The sequence below is a fragment of the Excalfactoria chinensis genome, chromosome 5, assembly GCF_039878825.1.
Source record: "Excalfactoria chinensis isolate bCotChi1 chromosome 5, bCotChi1.hap2, whole genome shotgun sequence".
NCBI classification, from domain to species: Eukaryota; Metazoa; Chordata; class Aves; order Galliformes; family Phasianidae; genus Excalfactoria; species Excalfactoria chinensis.
In genome coordinates, this window is record NC_092829.1 from 31,282,149 (window position 1) to 31,296,620 (window position 14,472).

Below are 14,472 nucleotides of genomic sequence, written 5' to 3' on the forward strand. Positions count from 1 at the left end.
ATGACAAAGGACAAGAAATAATTTGTTTCAAGTTTAACTAGAGGGATTCATCTTCAATATCAGGATGAAGACAGATAGTGTTCCCCTAAATACAGGAATAATTTTCCTGCAGTGTCTATGGCAAATCCACTGCTTGGTGTCTTTAAGGTCCTGTCAGGAGGAACATCAGGCACAGCGGTAGGATGGACTAAGGGATTTCAGTCCCTTTCTGTGCTATGGTTTGATATGAAGCAGAAAAAAAAACACACCCCAACCCACTGAGTAATTTACATGTTTAGTTAAAATTAACTATCCTAATCTGAATATGCATCACTGCAGTCAGCTTCTGGGGAATTTAGCCTTCAGTTGCTAAGAATGTAAGCAGGAGCAAGTTGGAAATTTCAGAATTGGTAACTTGTCAAAATTTGGGCAGATTTTCACAGAACAGCACATCCTTGTTACCTAGGCCCATCTCCCTGATACATTTTTAACGCTGGCCTCAAAACATTGTACTATTCAATTAAAAGAATGTATTCAATACGGGAAAAAGCCTTTTTTTCCCCTTCAGATTCCATTGGAGAGAGCTAAGCGGGGTTTTTTTTTTGTTTTGTTTTGTTTTGTTTTGTTTTTTTTCCCCTAAATCATTAAAAATATAAAAGATGAAAAACTCAAACCAGCCTTGTGCTGCTCTGTAAAACAAAACACCCCAGCTCAAGCAGCCGTAGTTTGATTGGAACATCAGCAATCTGAACACACAGTGAGGAACATAAAAAAACACAGACAACTTCAGCAAATAGCAGAAGCTTAACCATGCTGACCATGGTTATTTACCTGTAGGAGGATTTCAGGGCTTACTGTTTCTCCATTATTTATAACTCTGTCTAAGATCCTGACATGAAGTATACTTAAAAAGTTGTGGTGGTGTTCACAGTTAGGTGCAGATTTGAACCAGTTTCTTGGATAAGGAGAAAAATAAAATACGGGTTTTTAAAAATAAATCTGTATTATTTTGGTTTAAGCTTTGTGCAAGTCTGTTGTTCTTATGTTCTTGTTTAACACAGCAGAACAGTTCAAAATTGTTCTAACTAACTGAAATGGCTCTACTAATCTCTTTATTCCTAAAGGTTAGCAGGCTTATTGAAGTAGGGAGTGTGTTTCAGAGAGTTTCTGGAGCAGCTTTTTTGGCCAGAGAGATGCATGACAAGACCGGAGCTGAGCCCTGGATCCACTGCAGGTTTCATGCTTCTGAGATGTGCAAAACATCTTGAGACACCCAGTTGCCTGGCTACACAGATAAGGGGGGTTCACAAGGCTAAGAAGGATAACTGCATCCTGGTGAGGCAAACCTTCATGTCTTTGTGTGCTCAACAGAGAGAAAAAGAGTTCTTTCTGGTGCAGTGCTGAGCATCAGAGGTTGCACACTAGTTCTGGAGTTCTAGTTTTCCTTACCCACTGTCTCTAGCAAAAGTGTGTAATAAGTGAGCTTCCACAGCTAATATTTGGTTTGCTTTTTTTTAATCCCACTGCCTTCATTTGTTTTCATAAGTGCTGCATATCTGACATCTCAGCCATTCCTTCCTGTCACATCCTGCCTGTAGGGTTGGTCTTTCACATTTCTCCCAAGTGTGGCACCTTCTCAGCAGCAGACAAGCCAGAACAGTAGCTGAAAGTCATCATCAGTATTCACTTGAGTTTGAAAGTGAGTGTTCGAGATTACTGAATCAAACTGTAGAAATACGTGACCCCTCAGACTTCACTGCTTTTAACAGAAAAACAAACAGAAGAAAAATATGTAAGAAACATGTCTTATGTCAATATTCTCCATTTCTTTCATATGTTAAAGGCTTTTCAAAAGCAGGAGGTGATACAGTTTCTGCTTTGGTAAATGTGCAGTTTAATAAGATGCAGATAAATAAGGGTGAGAGGGACATGGCAAATAAGCAGCATGATCAGGGCTATGACAGGCACATACTGCATCTTGCTAGTTGCAAGCATTTTTATAAACACATTTCATGCCTTCCTCCACACTTCAGGCTCCTCGTTCCCACTGCACACCAGCTCCCATCACAGCTTATGTAATTAATCATGATAAAATCTATTTCAAACAGAAAGAATCCACAGCAATCTCTTGCAGTATACAGAAGAAAATAGCAGAAGATTCTGTAATTTACTCAAAACAAATATTCCTTATGCACCTTTTCCAGTCCAGTAGGAGCAGGCTATCTGGTGATATGAATTCCATGGGACTTTACTCATTTCTGCCATTAAGTGCAGCTAGCTTTCATAATACTTCATTGACACTTCACATGGCAGAAGTGGAGGTTCTGGCCTGGGAAATCTTGGCAAGTTCTGATCGGGTTGATGGAGTGGTGAAGGATGATCCCCTTCAGAAACAGTAACAGCTCTCAAGGAACTGATCTCCTGGGGTTTGGAAAGAAGTGATGGAGAGATCTTAGCAGAGTCCTGGCCATTAAAAATAGAAAAACTTAAAACTCCCTCTAAAGATTTGCTGTTAGTGCAGGAAAGATGGATGCTAATCTCCTCAATTGGCCAGGGCTCGGATGTGTTCAGATATGTGATTTCCAAGGCAGGACAGAAAAGGAAGCCTCTGTTTTGCTTGAGCAAGAATTAGGACATTGAGGAAACAAAACTGTATCCCTTCTGATTAGCTGCATTGCTCTTGGTCCATTTTGGGACTGTAGTTTCCAGACCGTCTCCATACAGCATGAGACAAAGCTTCTTAAACAACCCTATTTAAAATACCCAGCAAATGAGGTCTTCCAGACTGTCCCAGGTGCACCTGCAAACACTCTGTTTCTTTTCCACGGTGTTTTTTATCAATAAAAATGAGCAAGGGGGACACTACTCACATTGTTCTGATAGCTTTAACTTTATATAATACATTTCTTCTCAGTATGTTTGGTTTTATGATTGCTTTAGATTCAAGGAACAAGTCCTCCCACACCTGAAATTCACAGTTTTATTTTTCCTAATGATAACAGGTCACTGAGACGTTTGTCAAGATTCACCCAGAACTGAAGAAGCATCAGAGCTGACACAAATTTCCCGCTTGCAAAGACAGTTGCAATCCTGTTGTGCAAAGGTAGGAGCAGGCTCTGTTTTTGTTCTTCAGCTTGTGTGATCCGTGCAGATGTAGATGTACACATTTGGCTTACACTGTTTAACTCATGGCTTGAAAACTACCAGTACACACTACCTGCCTTTGTCATCCTGACAAGTTCAATTTCTGCAAAACACGTTAATGTGGATCAAAGCAACCTCTTGTGGGCAGAGATCCCTGGGGGAGAGCTCTCCCTGGAGAGAAAGCATTTGTACTCATGGACATCTGGCAGACGTGGCAGCACCTCTTGCGTAGGCTTTCCCTCTGGGGAAGGGTATGCAGAAAGACTCAGCGGAGCAAGACTCCCAGCACTTGACTCTCTGCTGAAGGAATTTCCAGAGAGCCCTGTGATGGAGGTGGAAAGAAGTGCCAGTTTTCTGCAAACTTAATTTGTTTGAGGATGATTGGCTGAATTCACCCGTTTTTATAACTGCTGCATTTTTTCTGCTGAATCCATACAGAACTTCACACGTGCCATAGAGGATCAGAAGTTTTTAAAGTCTTCTTCTGGAAAGACCAGTTAAGAATTGCAGAAGGGTACTGTGAAATGGCGGCTGAGGACACCCATCTTACGTAATGCACAGTGAAAGAAAGTGAAGAAGTGAAAGCATTGCTTGCTCCACAGGATAGTGGCTACAATGACAAGATGCAGAATTCATTTTTTTCTCCTGAAACTCCAGGTATGGGAAGCAAGGTAGGCAAAACTAGCAGTACTCCATACCTTGCTCCTGCTGAATGTTAGCATGAGGCTGTGTTGCTTGTAAACCTTCAAACCTCCTGATGTCAATGCTGGCATCAATTTGATTAAGTTAATTGAATATTTACAAAGTAAAAGATCTTTCTCTAAAAAAGCAGAGGAATTCAAGACTACTGCTGCGGTCTGGTACTTGAAACTGTACCATGAAATAAGCAAAGATCTTTGAACTGACATTTTAAAAACATCCACAGTATGAGACAAAAAAGATAGGTTAAAGCCTCCTAAAAACTACAAAGAAACTGTGCCATAGCAGCTGCCTGAAACAAAATAGAAGAGAGGAATTAAAGCACCAGCTAAGGTCTTAGAGTGCTGCAGCGGTGTCTGTAAAGCCTACCTCTCTGTTGTTCTAATGATGTAGGCTAAGACACAGGAGATAAGAAAAACCAATGCACTGAAAGCCATAGTAAAACTGGGTCACTGTTAAACATTTGATGAAAAATAGAACCTACCTGAAGCAACTCTGAAAATCTCTTTGCTTTCCTCACTCGCTCAACCAGAGAGTGGCATGACTCCACCTCTTTGCCCATGGGAAACAGCCCCAGATCTGTGGCCTGAGCCACCTGCTCCATTTTTTTTCTTATAATTAACACTTAATTACTATTTTTGGAGGAAGTGCCACAGGGTAAAGCTTAGTTATTGGACCAACAGTTCTGTGAAGGATAGCATCAGCCCAACCTCAGAAGAACTCAAGCACAGCAGTGAGCAGGACAGCACTGGGAAGCACAAGTGGGGGTAAACCCAGCGTCACAGCCACGAGGGGCTGGAACTCGCTCCTGCACTGCTGGGGTGGAAGGGTCTGCAACAAGAAGGGTAAGGAGTGCTTAATGGGGTATCGTAAGTGCTTCAGGAGTTTGCTGCTGCTGCAGGTTTGAGCAGGAGGTACAACAGCTTTATAGAAAGATGTGTTTGGTTATTTAAATCAGTCTCTGTGATAAGGTAAAAGTGATGTCATTTTTCAGAGTAAATGTAAGTGTAAACGAAAACCTAGCTGTGCTGCTTTTAGTGTGAATAACATTAAGCCAGCACCCCACAATGTTCTGTAAGGGTCAGGGAGCTAGTGCACCATGCCCTGCAGTGCCTTTCTGACAACACGTGGAGGGGAGGGACCTGCAGGGGAAGTGCCTGGCACTGGGGTTTCTTCTGAGCAAAGGGGGCTTAGCTCTCCTTCCTGGGGAAAAGGAAGGGAACAAGATTCCTTTCCAATGGAGGAACTGGTGAAGCATACCCGCAGGAAAGATGCAAGCACCTTTGTACATTGAGTCAATACATGGATGCTCACTGCAGCCAACAGCGATGGTTTCTGCCCATGGGGACAAGTTTGCCTACCAGAGCTGTGTAATTCAGAGCAGCTTTGTTGAAGCTGAGAGGTGTTCAGGGTGCTGGTGCCAGCAGCCCCAGGCTGCTGCTGGGCAGCATGAGTGTTCAAGGAGAGCAGGAGAGCTGTAGTCAATTGTACAGTGCAGCACATGAGCGACACTGCAAGATGACTGAAATGTAAAATCAAACCCTGTGTGGTCATGAACGCAACCAGATGCAAGTGATGCTGACAGTGAAGTGTAAAGTCCGTGCTAAAGGTGTTCAAGGCAGAGCTCTTTTCTCCAACCCACCAGTGGACAAACTTTGCAGAATCTTTGGGCATCTGGAGGTGGGACTGTAAGAACGAGGGCTCAGCCACAGCTGCACCAGGTGCAGACTTTCCGCCTCACGGTCCTCGAGGTGCCCTTAACCAGCCCGAGGCATCGGGACCGCCCGTTATTGATCTGCCTTTAGTGGGACTGCGGAACGCGGCTCCTCTCGGGCTCTGCCTGCCCCTTCAGGACGCCGGGGACGAACTTTCCTCTCGCTCCCGGGAGGGAGACCCAGGCCCGGCTCTACGCTCCGAGGTGCAGGGCGGGGCCGGGAGGGCAGGAGCGGCCGGGTCCGCCCGCAGCGGGCGCTGCAACCGCTACGGGGCCGGGTCCGCCCCCGCCGCCCCGCCCGGCCCCGGCCCGCCCCGCCCGGCGGGAGCGAGGGGCGGGCGGCAGGCGCGGTGTGCCCGTCGCTGTCTGCTTTGCCGGCCTGAGAAGGGGCATCCGAGAAGAGGCGCGGAGGAAGAGCCCCCCGAGCAGGCTGCGCCATGGCCTCGGCTCACCGCCGCCCCTGAGGAGGCGCGAGGGGCGGAAGGGCGGCGCGGTTGCTACGGTAATGGGGCGGCGGAGGGTCGGGGCAGGTGGAGTGAGGCTGTCTCCGGGCGAGCTGCGGTGTCGCGGTGCTGCTGGGCGTCCCGCTGGGAAGGACGGGGCCGTGCGGCGAGTCGGGCAGGGCAGGGCTTGGGGAGGGGAGCCGGTGCCCCGTGGGGAACTTGGGAAGTGCCGCGCTCGTGCAGTAGAGCTTCGTTCCCAGCGGCGCTGCGGCGGGTCGCGTGGCGGAGCGGAGCGCCAGGAACCTTCGTCCCCGCGGCACTACGAGCATCGCCGCTCAGCCGCGCAATGCGAGCGCGGCGGGTTAGGCTATAGGGCCAGCAGCCAGCTTCGGGTGTTCCCTAAGGGAACTGTAGATTCTTCTGAAGGAAATGCAGGTTTCCCACAGCCGCAGGGCATATCCACAAGCATCAGTTCCAGGGAAGCGTCCCACGGCCGCGTGATACTTCCGTGGTATTGGAGCTTGCCGAGGCGCGCCATTGGTGCTACTTCCACGGTGGCTGATTGTGAGCACTTTCACTCGGCTGCCTTGTAAATCTGCTTGAATAGAGGTCAGGTGTTGGCTTGTGGTTATGGACCTGGGCTACGAGCACAGAACAATTTGCACTTGCTGCTCGCATGTGTGTGTAAGTAGCTGAAGAAACTGCTTAGATGCAGCCAATATTGACTTATTTTTAGATGAGCTGCTCCTTTTTCCAGCAACCTGACTAATAGGATGCTTAATGGCAAATGTTCCCATTCCTTTCCTGCAAGTGTGGCTTCTAAATAGCCGCTATTTACTTTTTACATTTTAAACTGTATTGGAGATCAGAAACAAGTGTAGGAGGAACAGTTACTGGCTGCGCATCTCACACAGATGTTTATCAGCAATAAATGTTGTAGGGATTGATGTTCAGTCTCCTTGACCAAGTTTTCTGGCTTCCTCCTACTGCCCAACCCTTGTAAGGAGAGGCACAGCAAGAAGCTGCATGCGGTGATTGGTGCTGCCTGCCTTCATTTCTTCCTGGTGGTGCTGGTGATGCAGGGAGTGCAGGTACACCTGTTTTAGCCAAAATAACACTTGAGGATGAGAGCAAGAGGAGTGTCCTTTTTAGGCACTAATAGCTTCCTAGCTAAGTGGTGTTGAAGTGATCTGGAAAAGCCCCCCGGTGTAACGCTGGTGAGCAGAGCACTGCTTGTTCCTGGGATAACTGCGTTGGTTAACATTCATGAAGCAGGGAGTGCCGGGGTCTGTCCTGTCTCCGTGAGCAGCTGCAATCAGGGAGGAGAGGGCAGCCCTATCCCAGCAGACTGCAGCAAACCAGCAGACAGCAGGAGAAGAAAAGAAGCTGCTGTGCATGGAGTAGTAGGGTGAGCAAATAGCTGCAGCGCCTTAATGCTGCTTGTTAGTCTGTGGGGAAACTCCTGGATGTGCTGTGGCTTGTGTTTCCTCACGGAATGCAGAGTTGTTTCTGGACAGCTTTGCTCTCCCTGTAACATTGTGAGCCTCCAGCTTTTCAAGAATGAGGGATGTTGAACTCAAAGGCTCTAGCTTGAAATACCTTTGATTTCTCAAACAACCCCTGCAGTTGCAAAGCGGCTGTAGGAGGAGGGCGAGCTGCCCCTCCCATGCCCAGCGCCACGGGAGAGCACTTCTGCCCTTACGAGCAGCTACAGCGCTCTGCGTGCTCCGTGCCTGACGTTGAAGTGGCATTTCTGCAAACACACTTCGGCGCTGTAGAGGGCAGATTGTGTGAGCAGACAGGTTCACGTCACCGAGCAGCTCCGGGGTGCTTCAGAGGACAAACAATCCATCCAGCTCTCATAACTGACACGCTCCTGGTTCCCCATGGGACTTTTCTCTGGCTGTTCATCACTGCCTTAGTATGAGAATTCATACCACGCTGTTGTAAGTATAAAGAAAACTCGGGTGCTGTGGGATTATTATGCTTATTTGGGAAGGTGTTTTTTTGCGTCAGTCTTTGAGCTGTTGTCGAAAAAACTGTGAGCTAGGTATCAGGTCTCTGTGCTGCTGCTGAAGATGAAGTAGTACTTTGAACCCTGAATGCTTGCTGCCATCTGCACACTAGGAAGAAGCTGGCTGGGTGTGTTTCAGAAGCACTGAGGTGCCTGCTGCTGGTAGTGGACCTCTCCTGGGGGTTGCAGAAGCACCTGGACAAGTCAGGCACACTGTTCCTATTGAGTCACACATCTGATTTCCTCGGGCTGCAAAATTTCCTCTTTGTATCTTTGAGAACTTACAAAGAGTTAAATGTTGGTATTTATATTCTGAACTAAGTTACTATGTTCCTAAGTCTCTAATACTTAGTCGGCAGGTCTCTGGATTTACCCTTAATCTTTTAACTTTCTGTACAGTGAATGTGTTCAGTCAGAGAACTTCCCAGGTTGTGCCCTTGAAGAGGTGTTGTATGTGGGGCTTCATGCTGGGACCGTGAAGCAGCTTGGCAGTGAGGAGAAATTGGTGCTTTATTTCTTATTTTATTTTTCTGCCAGGAATCTTAAGGAGAGTTGCAAATGCCATCCCAGTGGAAAGGAGTGTTCTGTCATCCACTGTACTTACAGCAGCTGGCATTGGTGGTGAAAGATTCACAGGGTAGTTAAAAACTCCTTGGATTGATTAATACATACCTACTGTTCTGTGGGGGTTGTGTGCTGAGCAAATGAATACTAATGGCTGGAAAGCCAGGGTTTCTCTGTTGAATTTATTGCTCCATCCTCTGTTACGTGAATGTGGGGAAATCTCTAAAGTTCATTGTGATTTAGTTCATGAAAATAGTATTTGTTTCTGGCACAGATGAGCAACTGGTTATAGATCATCCCTTCACTAGTGTAACTGCAGTCCAGTATAGATGCTTAGAGGCTCAATTAAAGGAGCTGTCTTCACAGGACCATTATAATGTAACAGTAGTATAGTGAAGCATATTAGTATTTGTAATGCACGTAGCATATATTGCTATTTACAGTACTCTGGTTATGACACTGTGGAGTTCAGGGTAGACTAAGAACTGCAGTGGGATTTGTAGGCTATGCTGAACTGTGTGGGTGTGTGAACTGGAGCTGGCTAATTCAGAAGTGCCTCAGATGCCTTTTACATTGCAATTACTGAAATGATTTGGACTTAATTTGCATCTGTGAAGGCTGTAAGTTGCTGAGATATACTGTGATTTCACTGCCCAGCTGTTTATTGCATAATGTCCTTCAAGTACATGGAATGCAACCAGAGCTGTTGCATGGTACCACATCTTCAAGAGCACCTGTGCTTTTGGGTAGCAGATTTCCCATTTTATGTGATTGCAGGGAACTGCAGTTTCCCATCCTCTTGAGAATGATCAACCAGCAAGAGCTCTCAGCACTTTGGGGTGTTTCAAACGAGATTGTACGGTCACTGATCAGTGCAGGGATGAATTGGTTGTTACACCAACTAGCATTAGACTACTTGAAGGGAGTTTAATTTTAGCAAACTCCATTTGGCACAGGGTGTTTACATGGAGAGATTCTGAACTGGGTATCCAACAGGTTCTGGAGCCTAAGTTTTTAATTTTAGTGTTTGGTTTTCATGTCAGTCCATATTAGAGCATCCATTAACTTGCATTTCTCATTGTTTTCTTTTAAAATAAATTTATTCTGCTCTTTTCAACTTGTTAGATACAGCGCAAACTAGAAAATGCAGTCCGTTCCTCCTTCCCCCAAGGAGCAGCTTACTGCATTTGCAATGTTTTCTTTCTGTGATGTGTGAAGTAGAAGGCACTTTGAGACAGTGTATTTGATGGACCAGCTTCTTTGCATGCCTTAACTGATCTAAGGCAGTTGTTTTTTCAAGAAGGGATTACAATTGGAGAAGGGTGTGTTACTGCAGTAGTTAGTCACCTCGTTTTCCCCAGGGAATGATTTTAGCCAAAACGTTGGTATTGTTGCTAAACAACAAAACACAGCTTCAGCTCTTTCCTTTGCAGTTGCTCCTCATAGACTGTATAAATACTGCAGTTGTTTGGGATCACCAATTCAGATGAAGTTCAAAGTTGGGCTACATCTATCTCTTTGCATTTCTAAGTTCATACATTGCTGACACTAATTTCAGTTAAGTATTCAGCATGTATTTGCTGTTACATTCTCTGTAGCTATCCTTGGTAACAGCAAGTTGGCTCAGAGCCTTTCTAAGAGCCCTTGTGCTCACAGCAGTGTTTTATTGAAAGGTAAAGTGATGATAGGTGGGTACTGCATTTTGTTCTGAATTCTTTGGAAGGAAGGTGGATGTACTGGAGCCAATTTTTCCTGACCCATTAAATCAAAAATAGACTTGGTACATAGGTGCCAATTTTAACAATTAATTCCGTGAAGAGAAGCGTTTGCCTTGTTAACAAACAGTTCATGTGCCAATATTCAGTGCCGCCCTTCTGCTTTGCACTTTTCCTTTTGGTTGTCTGGCTCTTCTTGTGTATCTGTCTATCAAAAGAAAGAAAGCTCTGAAAATGGGAAGTGTCTTCCTTTTAAGTCGGCAATTCTTATAGCGCAGTTTGGGTGGGCAGATCAGAAAACAGGTAGTGTGTATTTAGCATGTATGGAGCTAATTAGATGTCAGGAAATGTGTGACCTAGTCAGTGGCAGATGCTGAGAAAGTTAATTTATATTGACTTCTGTCCCTGGATGTTATATCCAGTTGTAGACAGTATTTTCAGCATTCTAAATACTTAGAAGTATCTGAAGCTTTAGAAATATGTGGAATCCAAATGGGGCATAACTGCCTGGGGAGAAGTGAGGAAAACAATCATCTCCTGTGGTTTATCAAGAAGGATGGTGATCTTCTGACAGGTATATGAGACGGGCCGTCTGTGGCTAATGTGACACCTTGAACATGTAGTCCTTCTATTGAAGGACATACATAACTGGGAACAGCAAGTGATTGGTGAGGAGTATGTACAGAAAATAGCTGCCTGTGTTATGCTATGCAGTGGGCTGAGTTTAAAAGTGCGACCTGTTGGCGTGTGGGAGGCCAAGTGGCTTGGAGTGCCTGCAATGCACTCTATTGCCTGGGGAGCTTTTTCTGGCCACCAGGCAGTATCTCTGTGACCTGAAGACACGATCATATCATGTGTTGTTTTTTGTCTCTTTTTAGTAAATTTTTAGAAAAACATGAGAGAGTTTTGCAGTCCACCAGGACAAGGTTATGCACCAGGTGACTTGGGATGTGGTGTCAGGGTGAGTGAAGCTGCAGAATTTGTTTTGGAAACTGCTGGAGGGATGGGTAAGAAGCAGACAGCCTAAGCTCATGTAGGGTCCTCCATACAATAGCTAGGGTGGTGATGGGAGAGAGCTGCTTGACCACCTCCATGCCCAGATACTGGCATGGGGCTCTCCAAAGGGAAGCCTGAGAGCAAGGGAGCAGCTAAGCAGTGCAGGTGGTCAGGAGCCTGGGGCTTGCTCCCTGCCCTAGTACTGCATGGAAATATAAACATACTCACAGTATGTTTTGTGGCAAGCTTTTTGCAGGAAACAAGTAATCACATATGTGGAAGGAGACTTCACCTTCAGGAGATGTCAAAGCATTAGAAATCGGCAGTTCTGACCTCTGTCAGGATCCCATAAAGGGAGCAGTCTGGAACAGTGCCCTTCCCTCCTGCACTGTCAGGTGTGCACCAGCTTTCTTTCTGCCTATTGCAGGGCTGGAGATGGTTCCCAGTATCAAACAAATTGCTTACTCATAAACAAAGAGGAAATCGTTTGGCCCCAAAATCAAACATTAAGTGCAGTTGCTGGAAGTGTTTATTCATTGTTCCTTAAAAACAGCAACAGAATGACTATTGCTGATGATACTTCAGCACTCAGCGCTTGGAAAGAGGGGCAGAAAGTCTGGGAATGATCTTCCACTGGGAAATTATTTTCAGAGTAACTGTTCACCTATAGATGAATGTACAAAACAGTTACTGAAGGGAGAACTGGACTTCATGGACCAGGGGCAGACCCCCTTGGCTGCCCCTCCAGTCAGGGCAGCAGTGCTGTGGCACTCAGAGGGGCACAAGGCCCTTCAGTCTGTCACTGCTGGCTCTGGTGGAGCCCAGGCACAGGCTTCCAGGGCAGAAGTCATGCTCTGGGCCTGCAGGAGTTTAAGAAGCATTTGGACTGTGCTCTTAGACAAGGATTTCAATGTTGGGTGATGCTGTGTGGAGCCAGGAGCTGGACTGTGTGTCCCTTTTGGCTCAGCACATACTGTGATTCTGTGGTGTGGCTCCCTGCATAGGAATCCCCAGTCCATGTTTCACTTGGGTCCTCCTGAACGCCTATTTTGGGAGGGGAAGCCACTTACAAAGCCTTGCTCTGTTGGGTGAGGTGGTCTGCAGGGCAGTGAGCAGCAGCAGCAATTCCCACTCCTTGCCAGTAAAGGTGCTGGTGAGGATAGCAGAGTCCTGACCTCACCTTCTGTCTTCCTGGCTCTTTTTGGTTCAAATTATTCATAGAGTCTTTTGAGTTGGAAGTGACGATTAAACGTCATCTAGCCCAATTCTCCTGCAGTGAACAAGGATACCTCCAGCTATTTCAGGATGCTCAGGGCCTAATCTAGCTTGACCTTGAATGTCTCCAGGGATGGGGCTTCCACCACCTCTCTGGCAATCTGTGGCAGTGCCTCTTGTGTTAGTTGTATTGGTTTCTTCTTGGAAAGTTGTTTTACTAGTCATACAGTGACTAGACATGATTTAACAGTGAGTTGTTAGGGTAGTATGGTTAGGTCATAGTTGGACTCGATGATCTTAAGGTCTTTTCCAACCTGAGTGATTCTAAATTAGCTGGATGTTAATGACATGAAATTATTTTTATTCTCTAGTTGCATGTTAAAGCTCCAAAGCTCTTTTGTTGTGACATAAGTACTACAAAATAATTATAAGCTGTCCTTGAAATATTTTAATTACAGAGCACGAAGGTCATTTCCACTTGCTGTTACCTCAACTTACATTTCAGCTGAGCAGCACCGGTGTACATTTATATGGTGATTAATGTAGTAGATTTTGTTTTACAAGATTAAATATGAGCATATTATTCAGGCAAACTATCTCGTTTTATCTCAGATGTGCAAGAAATGTTTTGCAACTGCCATTTTTGCCTATGAAGTTCACAAATAATTTATTAAAATGCGAGGTCAGTCTACGACCCTGTATTGGTTTGTTAAACACTGATGATAAATTCAAGAAATAGTCGCTCTTGTGGAAGTTCTTCAGCTTTGTATTTCTTCTCTTTCTGACTCAATTATCTCTAAAACCCAGAGTCAATAAGGACTCCTTGATGGATTAATTTCTGTGATGCATGGGAGTTCTTGTTGCCTGTAAGAGTTTTCTTACAGCCACCTTGTTTGCAGTAGTCAGGGTAGTTTAGAGAATAAATAGGAAGCTCTTAATTTACTGCTAAGCTTCTATCTATCTGGCAATATTTGAGCCTTAAAACACAGAGGCTGGCAACTTTGAAATTTTGTTATTGTATAGAAACTCTAGAAATGAGCTGTGGGGAGGGGAAAAAAAAAAGCCAAGTCATTTAAAAGGAGTTCATGGATTCCTTTGTGATGTGTAGGAGGCACATCTCTTTACAACTTCTGGATTTGTGGGCAGTTGGAGAAGCCAGATCAGACAAGAGGGAGATGAAACTCATCCGTGGTTCAGTTCTAGTCCAATATGGTTGTGTTTCTCAGGAAATAGAGTCATAGTACAAAATAAAAAATATCAACAAGAGCCAAACACATCCTCTCTTTTTACCATTTGTGCCTCAGCCCTTATTTACTTAGGAAGTTTTAGTTTAAGGTTTCATAGGCCATCTTATCCCCACAGTTACAGGCTACTGCTTTGCTCTCTGTGTGTTACAGAGAACTGTTAGCACAACTAGTTTTCAAGTGTTATCACTTCTGTTGCCACAGAGTCTGGATTACTGCAGGCGTGGTTATTGCCAGGAAAATAGCTGTGGGAGAATAGCATCTTTTTAATTTAAGAGCTAGACTTCATGGATTGTTAGGTTCTTTCTAAATATATATATATATATATATATATATATATTTTCTTTGAAGACATGTGCTGCTGGTAATGTGGTAAACTGCCTTTAGGAGTGAGATGCTGACAGTGATCTTCAGGTAATAATTGGCAAGGATCTGGAGACTATGCCAGTGCAGTTTTCTTTCTTTCTTTCTTCCTTCCTTCCTTTTTTTCTTTTTTAAATAAATGTCTGTTCTCACCCTTTTCAGCCCTGCATAACAGAAATATCTGTGTAAGAAAGGAGCTGGATTATCTTCCGGTTGATGCACTGCAAACATTTACTTACAAAGGCTCAGAGGGAAGAAATTTAATTTTTTATTTTTTTTAAGCTATTTCTCTCTCTGGAGTATGTTAGACCGACAATGAGGAAAATGTAGTGTAAAACATAGATTTTGATAGTATTCCTTGAAAAATCAGTCACGTAATGCT

The 14,472-nt window shown here is 44.9% G+C and overlaps 1 protein-coding gene across 3 annotated transcripts in view; it reads left to right on the plus strand.

Annotated features, from left to right (window-relative positions):
• The first annotated feature begins 5,852 nt into the window (after nt 1–5,852).
• RGS6 (regulator of G protein signaling 6) overlaps nt 5,853–14,472 on the plus strand; it is a 221,703-nt gene continuing 213,083 nt past the window's right edge. The window contains exon 1 of one of the 3 annotated variants that reach the window (XM_072336881.1): nt 5,853–6,038. The gene's annotated coding sequence lies outside the window, so the exon portion shown is untranslated. Of the gene's footprint in view, nt 6,039–7,660; nt 7,926–14,472 lie in introns of those variants that run through there. The other 2 variants (XM_072336879.1, XM_072336880.1) reach the window with 2 other exon arrangements.